Genomic DNA, 20,310 nt, shown 5'->3' on the forward strand with positions numbered 1-20,310 from the left:
TGTGTGTGTGGCCAGCTCAGCCCACCAGGGGGCGGGGCTGGCTGGTATGTGGTGCTGGGGGATTGAACCGTGGTCCCTGTACTTTTTTGCTAAGCTTGTTCTAAGTAGGTGCTTTAGACCACTGAGCCATCTCACCAGCCCCTTAATAGACATATTGCAGAAGGACACTCTGTGGCTTTTCCACACTTGTGCCTAAATGCTCTTTACACGTTAGTTTAAGACAAAATACTCAGTCTGTCTTTTCATTATGATTCTTTGCTTTAGCTGATGATTCTGATTCAGCGAGTTACCCGCCTTCCTCCTGCGTGCAGCCAGCTTGTTCTGTACTTCTGAACCATTTCTTGCACTTATAATTTCGCTGTAGAGTGGGATTTTAAGCTTCGTGAGGGCTGCGATGGACCTGTGGGGTTTCCTTTTGCTCTTATATGAGCTTTAGGCAGCGCGTGGCATGTACTGCTCCTGGTAGAGTTCACTTCATGCAGCTGGGCCAGCCAGCTGGTCTTCCTCATGCTGGGTCAATGTTATTGCGTTATTTTATTTTTCTTTCTTCTTCTTTTTTTTTTTTTTGGTTTGGTCTTGCTCTGTATTTCAAGCTGTTCCTGTACTTGCAATGATCCTCCTGCTTCAGCCTGCTGTCTGCTAGGATCACAGTTGTGAACCACCACACCATTCCCCCTTTGTAACTTAGTGTTTTGTTTCTTTGAGAAAGGAGATAGTAAGAGAGGCAATTAGAAAGAGGCACTCATCCAATCTCTGTTGGGAGCTTGCTGGATATTAGGCATAGCATATGACGTTAAAAAAAGAAAATCAAAGAGAAAGACAAGTTTATAATATATTTGAAACAGATGTGTGTGTGCTTCAATTGAAAAATTCCAAATGTGGCCCTTTGACATGCAAGTCTACTCTAGAACTTAATCCTGTGGAAATAATTAAACACAGACAAAGGATTGGGCTCTAGTGCGTTTGTTTCAGCCTGGGTTTTCTGTTTGTGCGAAGTTGTTTTGCTATCAGGCATTGAACCCAAGGCTTCCCAAGGGCCGAGCACATACTGAGCCCCTGAGCTCTGTCCCTGGCCCTCAGCCTTGGCTTAGTGTGACGAGTCAGAAACAATCTAAAATTTCCATCATGTAAATTTAACATAAAAATACAATTGAATTCCTCTATTAAAATAATATTGATGTCAGTAAATGTTTTTCATTGGAGAATTATTTTGGTCACTTTCCTTGTCAGTAGGACAAAATACCTGACTTAGAGCAGAAGGGGGTTATTTTGGTTCCCAGTTTCAGAAATGGTAGTTTCTGGTTGGCTGGCTCCAAGGCAGGCAGGCAGGCGAGCATAGAGAGCTGTTTCCAACCCAGCTATGACAAATTGTGCTGCTATAAACATGGGCACACATAGATCGCTGAGATATGCTTTCAGTTCTTCTGGGAAGATCCCCAGAAGGAGAGTAGCTGGGTCAAATGGGGCCTTCACTCTTAGTTTTTTGAGGAGTCTCCTCACTGATTTCCATGGTGGTTGTACCAGTCTGCACTCCCACCAACAGGGGAAAAGGGTTTCTTTTTCCCCATAGTCCCTCCATCCAGCATTTGTTATTGGCTGACTTTTTAGTATTAGTCATTCTTTCTGGGGTGAGTTGTTGTTTTAATTTGTTTCTCTCGAATGACCAGTGAGGATGAGCAATCTTTTCATAGATTTACTTGCAGTTTGTGTTTCTTCATCTGGGACATGTGAATTCATCTCAGATGTTGGGCCGTATTTCTATATGAATTCTCCCTCTACCTTGGGATCTGTGCTCTTTGGCTTCCTGTGCACTAACTGTTACAAGGAAAATCTGAGGCTCTGTCCTCATTACCACCCCCCAGGGGCATGGAGAGTGTAGCCTAGTGGTGGGTGCCCACTTGGCGTGAGCAGGGCCAGACTTTGGTCCCCAGCACTGCACAAAAGCATCCTGAATTGGAACGCAGCCCCTGTGGCCCACCAGGGTAACCCCGTAGTTGACCATTGCCCCTCCATGGCTCCCTAGAGGATTTGTCCTACTAGCAGGGTCAGAATGAGCCTCGCTTAGGCCTTAATTCCACCACATCCGTGTTCAACTCCTGGCTGTGCTATTCGGCTTGGTGAGTGTGGAGAAGTGAAGTGCTGTGGGCCTCCATCTCCCCCTTGGTGAAATGACTGGTGCAGTACAGGAGCTGCACGGATTGAATGTGATCCCACATGCCTGAGCCCAGTCCACGAGACTCCGTGAACTCTGCAAAGAGTACCTGCTGAGCGCCAGACACAGGCCAGGCCCTGAAGGTCAGTTCACACGGCACGCAGTAGGGGCTTTGTAGGCTCGGTGTTCTGGGTGCCTGGGTTATTGCAGAGAACAAAACATGGAAATCTTCCTGTGGCTTACATTTTGAGCAAATGAAAAGGTTAAAGAAGGTATACTCCAAGCTGAGTGTGTTGGCGCGTGCCTGTGACCAGCACTGGGAAGCTGAGGCAGGAGTCACAAGTTTGATCAGAATCTGGGAAATTTAGTGAGACTGTGTCTCGAAATCAACAGACAAGCACCCAGGAAGGACGGGGGATGTAGCTCAAGGTAAAGGCCCTGAATTCAATCCCCAGTATTGGGAAAAAAAAAAAAAAATCCAATCCATGATCACAGAAAACAGGAAGTTTATTAATTTAGTACCTACTGTGTGTAATCATTGTGCTGAGTGAATTTCATGTTTAGCCTTACTTTTTCATGAACTCTGTGAGATGAGTTTATTTATTTACTTTTTTTTTGTTGTACTGGGAATTGCACTCTGGACCTTGGGCTTGCCGGGCAGGCACTTGTGCTGCTGAGCTATATCCCCAGCCCTTTATTTTGTTTTTTTTGAGATAGAGTTTCACTGTGTAGTTTAGACTGGCCCTGAACTCGCTATGTAGCCCATGTTGGCCTTGAACTCATGGTAATCTTACTGCCTCAGCCTCTGTAGTGCTGGGTTAGAGGTGTGTGCCTGACTATTTTCTCTCTCTCTCTCTTTCTTTCTTTCTTTCTTTCTTTCTTTCTTTCTTTCTTTCTTTCTAACAGGGATAGGGTCTCACTTTATAGTCCAGGCTGGCCTCAGGCTCACTGGCTTCAAATTCATGGTGATCCTCCTGTTTCAGCTTCCTGAGCACTGAGATTATAGGCATAAGCTGCTCCACTCAAGATATGTTTATTGTTATGTGACAGCAGGCAAGTGAGCATCAGACAGGTACAATAAAGTGGGCAGAGAAATAGCAGAGGCTGGTCTTAAACTTGCAATGATCCTCCTGCCTCGGCCTCCTGAGTGCTGGGATTACAAGTGTGTGCCACCATGCCCAGCTGAGGTTGTTGGTTTTGCTTCTGGTTCTTTCTTTCTTTTTTTTTTATAATTTTTTTTAACATTTATTTATTTATTTAGTGTGTGTGTGTGTGTGTGTGTGTGTGTGGCCAGCTCAGCCCTCCAGGGGGCGGGCTGGCTGGCATGTGGTGCTGGGGGATCGAACCGTGGTCCCTGTGCTTTGCCAAGCTTGTTCCATGTAGGTGCTTTAGACCACTGAGCCATCTCGCCAGCCCCTCTGGTTCTTTCTTGAGGTTCTGTGAGGGAAAGAAAACTGAGATTTCTTAATGTCATTATCTGTCATTATAGTAGATAATGGAGAAGGGCCCAAAGACAGCTCTGTGTAGAATGTGGCTGTGGAGAACTAAGGGATCCAGCAGCCTCCCTTCCTCCCTAGGAAAGACTGCTCCCTGGGTGGAGGTCAGCCCTTGGCCTCCAGAGCCGCAGCGGGGCCCACCCCCGCAGGCCCACCCTGCCCCTTGAGGGAGGTGGATACAGCAGTTGGCTCCTGCTGTACCTACCCCAGAGTTGCAGCTTCTTATTTCCTGGCTTCGAGTCTTTGACAAAGACATGGGCTTTCCACCTCTCAGATGTCCACTGAAGGGTTCATATCCTGCCCAGGTGTGGCTGGATTAGTGCTGCTGGAATTTTACAAAATTGTTATTAGGTGAGGCTTCAAGTATTTAGACGAGTATAAGGAATGATAGCATGTGTTCACCACTCTTATTCCTCTTTGGTGCTGAGGATTGAATCCAGGGCCTCGTGCAAGCCAAGTATGTGATCTGCCACTGAGCTCTCTACGTGGTTCTTTTGCTTTGTGTGTGTGTGTGTGTGTGTGTGTGTGTGTGTGTTCCTAGGGATTGAACCCAGGGCTTTCACACTAAGTTCTATCCCAAGCCTTTTTTTCTTTTTCACTTTGAGCAGGATCTTGCTAAGTGGCCCAGGCTAGGCTTGAATTTGAGATCCTCTCGCCTCAGCCTCCCAGAGTGCTGGGATTCCTGGCATCTACTATCTCACCCAGCCACTGTGACACACCTTCACATCTTGCAGTTTTGTACCAGATCTTTTAAAAATACATACATTCATACATACTTGCATGTATGCATACATATATGCATGCATACACACACACATACATGCATACATACACATATACATGAGGCCCCCTGTGTACATCCAATTTTGCTTTCTTTCCTCTGTCCCTCCAGAGGCCACCACTGTCCTGCCTGGAGTGTGTGGCATTAAAGGACTTCCTCTCTCACCCTTCCTTGTGTGCACAGGTACTAACACACACTTTTGTACCATTTCCCATGTCTTCACATGTGCTGGGGTTTCTCCAGGGTTTCTGTGCAGAGCTACCCTTCCTGGGTCAGAGTGTGCCCACACCAGGGAGGCCACATTTTTCTCCACAGTGGTTGACCAGCTGCTGGAGGGCTCAGTGGCTTCCACTTCTCCCTGACCTAAGTCTGCAAACTTGTCTGGCTTTGGAGATTTTTTGCCAGTCCAATGGAATGTGAAACAGTAGCTTGCATTTGTAGGTCCTGATTACTAAGGATAGTGAGCACATTTTCATGGGATTATTGGCCATTTACATCTCCTCTTTGTTGAATTATCTGGTTATACTCTTTGCTTTTTTTTTTTTTTTAATTTTTTTTTTTTTAATGTGTGTGTGTGTGTGTGTGTGTGTGTGTGTGTGTGTGTGTGTCCAGCTCAACCCGCCTGGCGGCGGGGCTGGCTGGCATGCGGTGCTGGGGGATTGAACTGTGGTCCATGTGCTTTGCCAAGCTTGTTCTAAGTAGGTGCTTTAGACCACTGAGCCATCTCACCAGCCCATACTCTTTGCTTTTTTATCTATTGTGTTGTCATTCATTGCTCTTCCTGGTTGAAGGAGTTTATTATGTATTCTGGTTACTAATCCTCTATCAGTTCTCTGCAGGGCAGAAGCTCCTCCCAGTCTCTTGCTTATTTTTTACTTTGTCTGTGGCTTGTCTTAATGTACAGACAAGTTTAATTTTAATGTTATTTCAGTCTATTCCTCATTGTTTGTGCTTTGAAGTCTTATTTTAGAAATTCATCTTCTAGTCCCAAATCATATTATTCTATATCATACCATACTTTCTTCCTAAGTTGTTAAGAGTTTTTATTTTTCACATTAAGCATGTAAGTATTACACATTATGTCAGTTGGCTTTCTGTTGCTGTGACAAAGGCCCTGAGGAAAATATTTAAAAGAAGAAAGGTCACCTTGGCACATGATTTCGGAGGTCAGCTGGCACCATTACTTTTAGACCTGCAGAGTCAGAAACACCATAGTGAAAGGGTGTGGAGGAGAAAGCTGCTCACCTTATGGCATCCAGGAAGCAGGGGAGGGGCTTGCATGGTGTCTTCTCCCTCCTTCCACTCCTGTTCATCCAGGCCCCTGCCTTGTGAGTGCTGCTCCTTTCAGGGTAGGTCTCTCCTCCCAGCTTCCTATCCCACTTGTTGATCATCCTGGAAACACTCTCACAGTCTATCTTGCCTCCCTTGATTTACCGTGTCTTTCCTATGTAAGTGTCCGTATAGCTCAGAGTCTGTTTGGTACCCCTTTGGCTAATTGAGCTAGTTATCTGTTCCTGGGCTAATGTCACACAGTGTCAATACTATATCTTATCATAAGTCTATCACACAGGGAGAGGTGGCTTATCTTATTTTTCTTTTTTCAAAATTATTATTATTTTTTTTTCGGAACCATGGATTGAACTCAGACCCTTGCACTTGCCAGGGAAGCACTTATTCTACTGAGCCATCTCCCCAGCCCCTAAAATTATTTTTTTATATTCTTAATTCTTTGTTTTTCTATATGGATTTTAGAATCACCTTGTTCAATGTGTTGAAAGATGATATACTTGATTTTGAATACCAAGTTTCATCTACACCATGATGCTTCTGTTTGCATTGGACATTGTGACACTCTGTTATGGTCTAGGTCTGAAATACCCCAAACTCTTACATTTGGAGGTGGGGTCTGGTCACTGAAGGCATGAGTTGGTGATTGCAGGTCTTTTTTCTTTTTCTTTTTGGTGGAACCGGGGATTGAACTCAGACCCTTACACTTGCCAGGCAAGAGTTTATTCTACTGAGCCATCTGCCCGGCAGAAGGCATGAGTTGGAAGAGCATATTCTTGTCCTCTCCTTTCTTTCTTTGTCTGATTCCTGGCTATCGTGCAGTGAGCAGCTTTTCCCTACCATGTTGTTCTGCTGTGTTGGTCTTACCTTGGAGTCAGCTATGGACTGCACCCACTGAAACTGTGAGCCACCCTAGACTTTTGCTCTTTTTATTTGCAGATGTCAGTTATTGCTTTCCAGCAATGAAAAAGCTTATTGATATACAGCATAAAAGATGAGAGGTTCAATGTGGCTCACAGTTTAAGAGGGTTCAGTGCAGAACACTTGTGCAGAAGGGCCTGGTGGAAGAAAGCACTTCAGCTTATGCACCCAGAAGCAGAGCAAGGGGCCAGGGAGATGGCTCAGTGGAATAAACGCTTCCCTGGCAAGTGCAAGGGCCTGAGTTCAATCCCCAGTTCCACAAAAAAAAAAAAAAAAGACAGAAACAGAGCAAGGAGGGAGGATCTAGAGAGAACACCCCCTTCCAGGTCACAACCCTAGTGACTCCTCTTCCTACCAGGCCCCAGCTCCAAAGACTTCTGGGGGTTCAAATCTGAACTGTGATACTCTTCTCTCTGATATACTTTCACAATAGTTTCTGCTTCCTGTATTTATAGGTTACATTGCAGAGCTTATTTTTTTTCCTTAAAATTATGACAAAATACGAATACCTTGAAGTTGGCCATTTTAGTCACTTTTGTATGTAACTTAGCAACAGTAATTGCATTCATGTTGTTGGATAGGCCGTTACTATGATAAGAAAACTTGGAAGTCCGTTAGCGAGAGTTAATAAATCCTTGTGGCTGAATAAAATCCATTGTGTGTAGCGAGCTTGCCATCCATCCAGAGTTGGGCATTTGGGTCACTCGCATCTTGGGCTGTCATGAATAAAGCTGCTGGAACACTGATATGTGAATATCTGAGTTGCTTTTAATTCCTTTCACTCCTCACCTACAGTGGAATCACTGACACACTCAGTAGTTCTATGATTAACTTCTTGAGCAACCATGCAGCCTTTTCTATAGCCATGGTACCAGTTTAGGTTACCAGGTTCCCCACAGCCTCTCCAATACATATTTTCTGTTGTATGTTACAGGTCGGTGCCGAAAGTAAAGACGAGAAGACCTGATGAATGTAGCTTCAGAGGTCTCACTGAGATTAGTCTCTCTCCAAGTGAGCCCAGAGCCTCAGAAGCATCTCACATTTATTGAGGGGTAAAGGCAGACTAAGGAATGTGCATAATTACCTAAGTGAATACAAACTACTGTCTCTATTAACTTCCACCACTTGCCTAACACTAGGTTCACACAGATGCTAGCTGATAACAGCCCAAGCAAGGGATCAAAGGACAGGGCCCCTGCAGGAGAAGCTGTTATCTGCTGCTTTGGGTCCCAGCTGTCCGGGAATTTGCAAACAGACAGCAACCCTCCTCGGGCTCAGTCCAGTGTTCCCTGCTCTCTTGGGACATCAGGCTTTTGTCTCAAATCTATATCTCTACATTTTCTTTTTTCTTTCTTTCTTTCTTTTTTTTTTTTTCAGAATGGGGGTTGAACTCAGGCCCTTGCACTTGCCAGGCAAGCGCTTATGCTACTGAGCCATCTCCCCAGCCCCTGTATTTTCTTTTTTAAAAAAATATAATCATGGTAGTAGAAGTGATGTGGAATCCCACCGAGGTTTTGAGTTGCATTTCCTTAAGGACGAGTGGTGTTGCATATCTTTCCAAGTGATTATCACCCATTTATGTGTCTTCTTGCAGAAATGTCTGTTCAAATGCATCACCCTGTTCTGTCCCTTTTAGTATTTTTACAGCAGTTTTAAATTCACAGGAAAATTAAACAGAAAGTACAGGAAACTTCTGTTCAAGATGGCCCCTTGGTCACCTGAGTGTCTTTGTGAAGAGTGACAAACCTATCCTGACGCATCACTATCATGTGGAGAGCATGGTTTTACCTTGGCCTTCATTTTTGGTATTGCAGTCTGTGGGGTTTGAAAAATGCCTAAGGATGTGTATCACACGACAGTAGCACAGACAGTCGTTTCATTGTCTTAATGAAGTTTTATTGTTTATCCTTCCCCCCTCCCTTTGCCCGTTTTAAACTTGGGTTGGTTGTTTTTGTATTGTTAGAGTTTTCTCTTTTTTAAAATGTATTTGGTACAGAATCTCACTATTCAGCTCAGACTTGGAGTGAGTGATCCTCCTGTTTTCAGCCTCTCCATTTCTGGGATTACAGGTATGCACCACCATGCCTGGTCTCAGTGGCCGGCTCTGTGTGCCCGGGGATGGGGCCAGCATGGCATGCGGTGCCAGGGATCAAGTCTTGGTCACTGTGCTTGCCTTAGCAGGTGCTTAGTCTGCTGAGTTATCTCACAGGCCCGATTAGTGTTCTTTATATATTCTGCCTGTTATACTATTATTTCATATGATTTACAAATATTTTTCCCATTCTGTGGCTAATCTTTTCTTGTTCTTGTTACTCTTTTGTTGCCCCAAAATTTTTCATTTCATGAAGTCCAGAGTCTCTGTCCAGATTCTCCTCGTAATTCTCATGAAGTCCCATAATTCCAGCATAGGAAAGGCTGAGGTAGGAGAACCCAAGTTCAAGGCCAATCTGTGTTATAGAGACTTCCTGTCTCAAAAAAGAAAAAAAAAGTCCAATGTGACAACCTTGAATTAATTTTTTAAAATTAATTTTTATACATGAAGAAGGACCCAACTTCCTTATTTTGCATGTAGATACTCACTTTCTCCATCAAGTGACTTGGACACTGTCCTAGTTACTTTTCTCTCGTTGTTGGGACAAATACTTGACACTCAAGGTTAGGGAAGGAAAGGTTTATTTAGCCCACAGTTACTGGAAGTTTCATAGTTTAAAGCAACCTGAATTGCATAGCAAGACCTCAGGACACTGTTGTTCAACGCTGTAGGGTCTGGAAGAGAGGCTGGAGCGCCACGGTGACCAGGATGATCCGCTCCATACCTCCAAGAGAGGCCACCAGGCCTGGGGAAGCGGGTCAGGGAGGAGCACGCTGTCAGTGTGACAGTTCGTGCCTCTCTGGCCCCGCCCTCAAGCCCCGCCCCGGTCCTCTGGCCACGCCCCTTGAGCCCTGCGCGGCCCTCAAACGACAACAGCCCCGTGAGTTACACAAGGTTTTAGGGGGAACAACTAGATACAAACCATAACAGACACCTCTTCAAAATCATTTGCCTGTAGATATTGCAGGGGGTTTTGGTTCTAAATTTTATTCTGTTGGTCTCAATATTTGCTCTGCTACACGTATCAGGCTAGACTGTACTTCTGTAACAAGTTTGCCTTCAGAAAGTTTGAATCTTTCAACTTTGTTGTTCTTTTTCAAGGTTATGCTGGCCCTTCTAGGTCCCCTGGAATTCCGGGATTTAGGGTGAGCTTTTCCATACCTGCAAAGACACCCTTGGGGTTTTGATAGAGGCTGCTTTGCATCTTCATATTGCTTTAGATTGGATTGTCATCGCAGCGCTCGAAGGCTTCCAGCCTGTGAACCCTGGAGGGCCTACCATCTATTTAGGTCTTTAATTTCTTTCAGCAGTGTCTGTTTCATTTTCTTTGCTGATGCTTGCTGGGAAGATGGCCACGTGTCTCTAGAGTAGGACAGCTTCTTTCTGGGATGTAGTCTTATGAATATTACTTGTAAAGGGAGAATCAAACATAGCAGTTATTTTTCATACTAGAATTAGCTTCCTTAGTCTTTTTTTGTTTTTTATGGTCCTTGAATGAGATTAAAGACACAACCTTGTCTGGCTTTCAGATTTTGCTGTCCTCCTTATGCTCAGCAGATTACAATGAGATTAATTTACCTGGTATTGAATTTGATTGAAAAAGAGAGCGAGAAATACTTTCTGGAAGCTATTTTTGTTGGCTGTTGCAACATCTTCTCTAGTTCCATCAGTGTCTTCATATTTGTGTTACAATCAATATCATTTACTAACACAGGCCAAAGATTGTGCAGTGTTTGCAGTAGCAAAGCCCTCCTCCCCGTCCTAATCTTTCAGATGTCAGAATTTATTTGCGCATGCCACACATGCGTGGTCTTAACAGCGTGCTGTGAGACCTGCTCAGATGACCAAATTTAGCTAAAACATCTGGAGGACTTCACCTTCTCCCATTTTTCTATCTTGTTAAATAGAGGCTGGCTATACTCAGCCTCAAGAAAGAATGACTCTAGACTTTTTGGGGTCGGATAATAGTTCCACATCAACACACTGCTCCACAGGCAAAACAGAATTAGTATTTAGTCAAACTTTTGGCTTAGAGGGGAAAAAAAATCACAAGTCTTTCTTTGGGCAGCAAAGCAAGGTGGGAAGAGAATGACAGGCTTCGTTTTCTGTCCCTGTTTGGTCCTGTGGCATTTGCTTATGGGTTTACAGAAGCCTAGCAGGAGATCTCTAACATTTGTTTGTATCTTGGACAAGTTGGGTATCTCTGAAATGAAAATCTCAAATCCAATGCCTGAAATACTCTTCTGCCTGAAAGTTCAGTACCAACATAATGAAGAAAAAACTTTTGATTTTTTTTTTTTTAACAATAAATACCTTTATTACATGAGTTACACCAGGAGGGAAGGCTTATTTGCCTTTCCAGGCCTTGGTTTTCCTCAGCTAGAACTCCAGCTCTTTGCCCTCCAGCACGCAGCCATCTGCTCGGCCACACTGGCCTGGTCTTGATGCAGTGCAGCAGGAAACTTGCCCTGTTGGAGCTGCTCTTCCAGAAGACTGCTGATTTGGGCGTTCCTTTTCCTTTCATCGTACTTCTTTTGAGTTTTCTTTGATCATTTTTTGTTTAAAATCTCCTCCTCCTCAGGAGTCAGCTTGGCCCCTTTTTTTCGGCCCAGGGGCAGTGCATAGTAGGATTCATACCACTGCTGGTACAGCATGCTGTCAATGAGCAGGGTGCAGTTTTTCCCCAGGGTCTTGGTGTGGACCTGCTCATTATTCAATGCATTGTAAACAACATCAGTGATCCTTATTTTTCAAGTACAACACTCAGAGCCCCAGGAGAAGTTTCCCACGTCTAGCCGCAGGGCTCGGTACTTCTTGTTGCCTCCTCGAACTCGGGCTGTGTGTATGCTGTGGGCGCCAATCTTAGTGTTGGCAGCAGGGCGCCCCAACTCATACTTCCACTTCTTGTGAGAGGGCTTTCTTTTGCCCCCAGTCTTGCGGTGCTTGTGCAAGTTGTTCTGAGAGATGCCCATCGCTTGGTGTCGGCTGGAAAGAGGAAACGTGAAGGCTCATGGTCCAACTTTTGAATTTTTAGAGCATTTGAAGTTTTGGATTTTATGACTAAACATGTTCAACCAGTAAAGTGTATGCAAATGTTCTAAAATCTGAAAAACTCCTACATCAGAAACATTCTTTTGTCCAAGTACTGTGAGGAATAGTCAAGATCTCTCAACATTTAAAAACTGTCACCTTTTACTGCTCTTTATAGGAAGTCTGCAATATAGCCCAGCATGGTGGCACACACCTGTAATCCCAGCACTCCAGAGGCTGAGGCAGGAGGATTGCTGTGAGTTCAAGGCTGAGCTACGTAGCAAGTTCACTGCCAGAATGAACTAATAGAGAGACCCTATATTCCAAAAAAAGATCTGCAAAACAATATAATGTGTATTTTATTTTAAAAAGTGAGACTCAGGGGCCAGCGAGATAGCTCAGCGGTCTAAAGGACCTGCTTATGTGTTGGGAGCCAAAAAAGCTAGAAAATTGGTCAAATGTGTGTAGGTAAGACTAGGTGTCAGTGCCTGAAGCAAACAAGCTACCTCAGCCCTGAGATAAGCAGCCTGTCTGGTTAAGGTCAGCCATTACTCGCTAGGCAGCCTTGCGTCATGCATTACTAACTTTGCAAAAGTATAAATGAAGGACCATTTTGTTTTGCATTTGTGTTAGTCTTGCCCACCAGGCAGACCAGGGACCACCTAGCCCAGCTTTTGTCTTCTTGTCTATCTTTCTCATTCCTGTCACCATTTCTCCCCGGGTAGAACTAATTGCAGTAAGACCAACAGATTCCTACACTTAGGCAAGCTTAGGCAGACACGGGACTATGGGTTCAATCCCTGGTAGCACATATCGCACCAGCCCTGACCCTAGGATGGGTTGAGCCAGCACCCCTCCCCCAAAAAAAAGTGAGACTCAGAGAATAATTTTTCTTGGCTACTCAAGAGAGCAAATGAATTACCAGAACTATCTGAGTCTATGTTCTTGTTATTTTCCTAATCTTGGCTTCAGGTGCATACTCTGGGACTCAGACACCTTTTAGTCCTGAGAGGTATTTCACTAACAAGGGCTCGAGCATCTGTTTCTCACTCTGCGATACAGAATGAGCCAACCTGGTCGTGCTGCATCCTCCACCCAACTGCGGAGGGCTCTGGAGGGTTACGTGGAGGCTGCTGCTGAGGCAGAGACGACAAGAGCTCGGGGGTGATGGAGCGGGTGGGAAGGAGTGGGATGAGTCAGAGTTCAGGCTCGTTCATCCTGCCTTTTCACACAGTAAATCTGTTCACTTCCGAGAGGCACCTGCCGTTAAAAATACTTTTCTCTGAGGCAGGCTGGAGCCTTGCCACTTACAATTTACATCTATGAGCAATCAAGAGGTCAATAACACATAACAGCTCGGACTTTGCCAAGGTGAATGATTATGAATAATGTGTGGTCTGGGTGGCTGGAGTGTAGACAAAAGCTCTTGTTCCTGAGACGGCTCTGGCAGGGCCCTGGCGCTTGGGTCTTCCTGCAGCTTGGTGGCACAAACATGGCTTTTATGAAAGCCTGAGTTGTCCCTTCCAGTTTTCAGTTTTCCAGCATGCCTTTTTTTGTTAATTTAATTTTAGAGACAGGGTCTCATTATGTAGTTCAGGCTGTGTAGCCCAGGCTGACCTTGAACTTGCGGCAGTCCTTCTGCCTCAACCTCCAAAGTGCTTGGGAGATCCGTCATTTACAAAGAAAAGGTTCATCTTGGTTCACCGTTCTAGGGGCTGGGATGTCAGTACCTGGCAGCTGCACGTGGTGAGGGGCTTGTGGTGCTTCAACTCAAGATGGTGGAGAGTGGGAGAGTGAGAGTCTTGGATGAAAAAGACAGAGCATGCAAGGTGGATATGCTCTGTGAACCCTGTTCTCTGGTAGGTAATCTAGTCCTGTGAGAGTGAGAACCAGAACTCACTCCTCAGGAAACCACTGCCTGTTCCTGAGGGCTCTGTGCCCACCTTACTCTGCTTCCCCCTCAGAGAGTTGTTTATTGGCATGGGCTGCAAGGTGTGCTGGTGCTGGCGAACAATGGGTGTCGGGGCAGCCTCAGAACCCCTAGGCTCAGAGGGCCAGGCTGGAAGTGAAGGAGACCCACCGATCATGGCCCAGGTCTGACTGCTTGGCGTGATCCCTCCTTCCAGGTGAGGCCTCTCCCAGCCCAGGTCTTCAGCACAGAAGTGGGCAGGGCCATAGCTTTGGGAGGGGATGTCTCCTGCCCACTCTGGCCTCCAAACAGAAGAGGACCCCATGACCACAGAGGGCATTGTGTGGTGCTGAGCTTCACAGTTGCCATGGCAACCTCCTCCTGCCAAAAATGTGGCATGGGAGAGAGGGGGAGCTTCAGCATGGTGCCTTCTAGGTGGGTGTGGTTGGCACTCAAGCCTTGAAGACAGCAGACAGTGGGTTCTTGGTTATACTGAACAACGCTCCAGGTCATGGTTCCCATCAGGAGGCCCTTGGGCTCCACAGCAGGGACAGTGCCATTCTGCTGGCAGTGCTGGCCCAGTGGGCCAGGTTGTTGGCATTTGTCATGATGGCAAGGGCAGAGGGGCTGTGTCCTTCAGTCTTCAGTGCACAGCTCCACTTGGCGAGGTCAGCTCCATCCTCCTTGTGCTGGGCACTGCGCCTGGCCAGCCCCACTGGCCGGTGGGGTTGTTGCTGGTTGCTCCCACCAGGGCGCCGTGCCTTTGTCTATCCTGATGCCTGTGACTCCTGCCTTGGACTTGATAACTTAGAGGGAAGGAAGGCCATCACCTGCCTTCTGGTCGTGCGTGCCTCATGGAAGAGGACAGCAGCCTTGGGCAGGGACTCACAGGGTCACCAGCAGCTGGCAGCAGGGGGCGGTAGAAGCGCTGGTTCTCCTCTGTTTTTGAGGGCCAGAAGACTGAAGCCGCGTGGTGGTGCTTCTGGTGGACTGGTCTGCAGCCGAGACGCTCTTGCTTCTGCTCCGATGCTGGAAATCGCATCGGTGGTGTGGGTGACAGCAAGTTCTGTCGCAGCAGGGTGCTTCGTTGGCAGAACCACCTCGTTGAGGAATTAAGTCTCAACAGAAGGTTCAGAGGCACAAACCATACCCATGCGGAGGCATCCTGTTTACATACTGACACATTTTGGCCTGCCTGGCACTGCGTCCTATTCCTTCCTGCCCATCCTTTGTTCCTGGTGGGGCTGCTGTGGTCTGACAGTTGGCTGCTGCAACCCAAACTGGCCGAGACTCCTCCTGGGACGGTCTTTCTCTCTCTCTCTGTCTCTCTCTCTCTGTCTCTGTCTGTCTCTCTCTCTCTCTCTCTCTCTCTCTCTCTCTCTCTCTCTCTCTTTCTTTCTCTCTTTCTTGGTGGAACCGGGGATTGAACTCAGACCCTTGAGCTTGCCAGGGAAGCTCTTATTCTACTGAGCCATCTCCCCAGCCCCTTACTCCCGGGACTTTTGAACTCAGAGCTAGAAAAGGCTTGAGGAGCTCCTTGGAGCAGGCTGCCTTGACCTCTCAGGGGCCTGTGGAGGCCAACCGTGGAAGTCTCACAGTGAGAAGATCAAGGAGAGCTAGAGAGAGTCCTGGCAGTGAGGGGTCCAGGTCCCAGTTCTGTGGAGCCTGCTGCATCCCTGCTTTTGCTCAGCTTTGGTTGTTCTAGTACTCTGAATTCAGTTCTCCACCACACCCCCATTTCTGTCATTTGCAATCAAGTGTTCCAAGAAGTTTGTGATGGTGCACTATGGGGTGGCTGAGACAGGAGGATCTCCGTGAGTTTGAGGTCAGCCTGGACTACACAGCGAGACCTTGTCTCAAAAGCCAAAACCAAACCAAACCAAACAATACAATCAAGTGTTCAAACTAGGCTGCATGAGGTGACACACACCTGTAATCCCAACTACTTGGGAGACTGAGGTGGGAAGATCACAAGTTGGAGTTCAATGTGAGCAAGTAGTGAGACCCGGCTTCAAAATCCGGCAGGGCTGAGGACACAGCTCTATGGTAGAGTGCCCCGGGGTCTGACCTCCAGTCTGAGATAAGTAAGTTCTGACAATAAGGAGGGAGAGTGGCTTTGTGCTGTTTCCAGTCTCTGAATTCCAGACTAGGATGAACACCTGGCCAGTGTCAAGATCTGTATCTCCACAAGCACTGAGTCGAGTCTACAGTTCTACTGACTTCCCTTGTGTAAAGCTGTTGGTTAAACGGTGGGAGACTGCTAACTTCAGATGAGATCAAGCCTACCTGAATAGTTTGTACATCAGTTTACTTTTCCTGCAGTTATGAACAAACTGAGAAAAAAAAGTGCTGAAGATTTGAGTCCTGGTGGAGAAGTGTCTAAGGTGAAGGCAGCCACCATCATCATTTGGGTTTAGGGAGTGGAGGCAGGAGAGTGTTCGAAGGGCTTGATGTTCAGTTTCAACCCCAGTGAGTGTGGACTGAGAGTGGGGCGCTGTTGAGGCGCCTACAAGCGCCTCAGTGACTAGTGTTGCCACGTTGGCCGCCCTTCCTCAGTCTGACCTCTTGGACAGGTCCCCTCTGCCCAGCTCACTAGGTCACACACCCTGACCCACAGTCTGATGACTTCTTTAACATTAGAGGCACAGTTTGGGGGGGTGCCAGGAGTTGAACTCAGGACCTTTCACTTTCTAGGCAGGCACTGGGTTGCTGAGCTATATCCCCAGAGTAGGAAGACCATTTTTTTTAAAGTTATAATATGACATTTTATTTGTTTGGTTTTTGGTGATGGGAAGTGAACCCAGGGCTTTGTGCGTTTTCAGCTACACATCCTCACCTTCAAATTGTAAAAGTTTGATTTTCAGTGTTCAGAGTTGTGGCTACCTTTCTTTTTTTTTTCTTTTTCTTTTTCAGTCCTGGGGATAGAGCCCAGGGCCTTGGGTATGCTATGCAAGTGCCGTACGTGTGACATCCTTACACTGTCAACCTGCGCCTCCTTTCTTCATCCTGTAAGGCTTCTGGGCCACATAAGGAGAGTGGTTTGGCTTTGAATTTTAATGTTTACATCTTTCATATTTTATGTCGTGCTTTTTTTGGTTTATAAAAAGTCATCTGTACTCATTAAAAACAACAGTTGGAAAGCACATCAAAGTATAAAGACGGAAAAGAGCCACCAACAGATTACAGGATGTGGCGCCGCACCCTCACACCAGGCTCAGTGCTCTGTGGCCTCTTTGGGCAGTGATCTGAGCTCGACTTGGCAGCCAGCTCTGTCCTCGCCTGCTGGCTGCCACCGCCTCCAACAGGTGTTACATCACACCCTCCCTTCCCTTCTGCCCTCTGATAGCTGGAATGGAGGCCATATGGGTGGCTGCTGGTTCAGGGTGAGGTGGGCAGGTCCCAGGTAGCCTGGCAAGAGGACACCGGGAGGAGTGGGCTGTGCACCCACGCTCTGTAGCTAACAGCACAGTACCACAGCCTGTAAGGTAAGTTACAAAAGAAAGAGGCTGATGTGGACTCACAGTGTGGTCCAAGGCCTAGGGGCAGCATCTGCCTTCCTGCTGGTGGCATCAGGCATCACGTGGTGTGGGGTTTGGCCCAGATGGCTTTCATGGTAGCCCCACTCTTTATAGATACATATTGACTGTTAACCCTTTCCCCTGCTAATCACATGAATGGATTAACCCACCTATGAGGGTAGAGCCCCATCACCTAGTCCCCACCTCTTATTTGGAATACTAGGGTTTAAATTGTAACTTGAATTTCAGAGAGGATGAACTATGTTCAAATCCAGCTTCTTCCCCAGCCGACTCTGAGTAGAGTAATTAGCTTGTGGGTGTATGTGTGTGTGCATATGCACATGTGCACACATGCACATGTGGGTATGTGTGTGTTCACCTAGAATTTATTCATGAATATTAAAGCACATACATGTATAATCTTGTATTTGTCATTTTCCTGTCACTAGGACAAAATAACCTGATACAACCTTGTCTTAGTTACCCTTCTCTCTTTGCTGGGTTAAATACCCGACACCCAAATTGAAGGAAGGAAAGGTTTATTTAGCTCACAGTTACTGGAGGTTTCTGTCCATACTCAGCTGGCTCCAAGGCAGAGCGGCACATGGCAGAGGGTGAACTTTCATGGCTGCTGCAAAGAGCAGAGAGCCGAGGGAGCGGCAGCAGCTCAAGCAGCTGGCTTCTCTTCCCACCTTATATTGTGATGCAGATTACCTGCCCCAGGGCAGGTGCAGCATCCACACCCAAAGCAATCACAAACTCCAAAGGCCACCCCAAGACTGCATGGGGCTTTGGGGGGACACCTGTACACAAACCCTAACAAACCTAAAGGTGGAGAGGTTTATGTGGCTCTCGGTTTCCTGGAGGTTCCATCCATGGTCAGTTGGCTTCAAGGCAGAACCAGCATGGTGGAAGGGCCTGGAGGAGGAAGGCTATTACACATCCCCTGGCAGCCAGGAAGCAGACCCAGAAAGGGGAGGCAGGGACAAGAATGCACCCTTCTGGGTCAGCCTCCAGTGAGCCACCTCCCACCAGGCCCACTCCCAACAGCTCATTCAGCTACTGACCTCAAGAATGGTTGACTCCTGATGAGCACGGTGTCCTGCAATCCATTCACTTCCCAATACATGAGCCTTCTGGGGGACAGAGACCTAAGCCATAGCAATTTTTTTTATTTTTTTTTATTTTTTTTTTTTTTTCAGAACCAGGGATTGAACTCAGGCCCTTGTGCTTGCTAGGCAAGCACTTATTCTACTGAGACATCTCCTTGACCCCAAAGCCATAGCAAATCTATACTTTCAGTTTTTCTCCTTATAAAGAAAAGGAAGAATTATGTATGTATGTATGTATGTATGTGGTACAGGTAATCTTAGGACTTCACACTTATCAGGCAGCCATTGTGCCATGGAGCTCTATTTCCAGCCCTGGAGGTTTTTGGGGTTTTTTGTCTTTTTGAGACACGCTCTTGCTGGCCTGAACTCACTGTGTAGCCCAGGCTGCGAACTCACAGTGATCCTCCTGGCTCAGCAGTGCTGGGATTGCGGGTAAGCACCCCGAGCTCGGCTCATCACGTACTTAGGACATGGTGCCTTGAGTTCTTGTGTGGTTTTCTCTTCGATGTCCTTTCAGACTGAGGGCAAGATCACTGAGAGCCAGGCCAGACGTTCCTGCCTTGCATTGCGTGCTTTGTAGAGAAGACAGCAGCACACTGAGCCGGGAGCATTATGAATACTTTCGTTTTCAGGATAATTTAGGCAATGAAAACGATCAAACCTCAGTGAGGAAAGGATCTTACACTTAGGTGACTAAACTGTCTTCTTCCCTGAAGTGAAGTTGTGCAAGTCCTAGTTTCAGGTCCAGTGGTTGTGAGGCGAGCCCTGAGAGGGGCCCTTGACCTTGGCCTGAGGCAAAGCCACTTCCTGTGTCAGCCTCTGTTCTGGGTCTGGCCCACCAGACTCACCCTGACACTAAACGTGTGTCGCATCTGTGCCCTGCCACCTAGCTCCTGGCTGCCAGCCCATGCCTGGCCCAGGTCGCAGAGGCCCATAGTGTCAATCCTCTACAAACAGGGTGTCTCTGCAGTTTGCTGGAGAATGCACCAAGTGCCCCGTGTCCCCTCAGTGTCTGTCCGTCATGTGCCTCAAGGGTCGCTGGGGGCTTCACACTTTTTCCTGCATGTCCCCTAAAAGAAGCGCATGTAACATCCCATACCCATTAGAAACGATTATGAGGAGGTATCATGTATATATAATATATGCATTATATTTTATAAGATTTTATGGCTGCATCTATATATGTATATGTGACACACATGCACATGTACCTGTCACTTTTTTTAGTGTATGGGAAGAAATCTAGTAGTGTTTCACTCCCACCATCGTTTATTAAAACAAGCTCTCCTTTCAACATCAAAAATATTATACCTGGGCTGGTGAGACGGCTCAGTGGTCTAAAGCACCTACTTAGAACAAGCTTAGCAAAGCACAGGGACCGCTGTTCAAATCCCCCAGCACCACATACCAGCCAGCCTCGCCCCCTGGTGGGCTGAGCTGGCCACACACACACACACACACACACACACACACACACAAATAAATAAAATAAAAAAAAATATTATACCTTTAAAAGAAGATTTGAAGTTTTGTTCCCCCTACAAACCTTTTCATCTATGTTTTTCTCCTTGAAAGTTTACGACACTGGACGTGCTGGTGCATGCCTGTAGTCTCAGCACTCGGGAGACTGAGATGGGAGGACCTTTGCGAGTTCAAGACCAGCGGGGGCTACAAAGTGAGCTCAAGGCCAGCCTGAACTGCATAGCAAGGCCCTGTCTCACAAAGACATTAAAAAAACAAAACAAAAGTTTTTCGCTGACATCCTATTGTAGTATAACAAAAAGGAGAGAAAGAGAGAAGAGAAGAGGGAGGGAGGGAGGGAGGGAGAGAGAGAGAGAGAATTTATTTCCCAGGGTTTGAAATCTTGTGACAATTAAACAGTTGAATAACATTGCCATCAGGAGTAGTAGTAAACAATAAGTCAAAACAACTATATATGTGGGTGTGGTGCACACCTGTAATCCCAGCGCTCAGGAGGCTGAGGCAGGAGAAGGTTGAGGCAGGAGGATGCT

The sequence above is a fragment of the Octodon degus genome, unplaced genomic scaffold, assembly GCF_000260255.1.
Source record: "Octodon degus isolate 3935 unplaced genomic scaffold, OctDeg1.0 scaffold00036, whole genome shotgun sequence".
NCBI classification, from domain to species: domain Eukaryota; kingdom Metazoa; phylum Chordata; class Mammalia; order Rodentia; family Octodontidae; genus Octodon; species Octodon degus.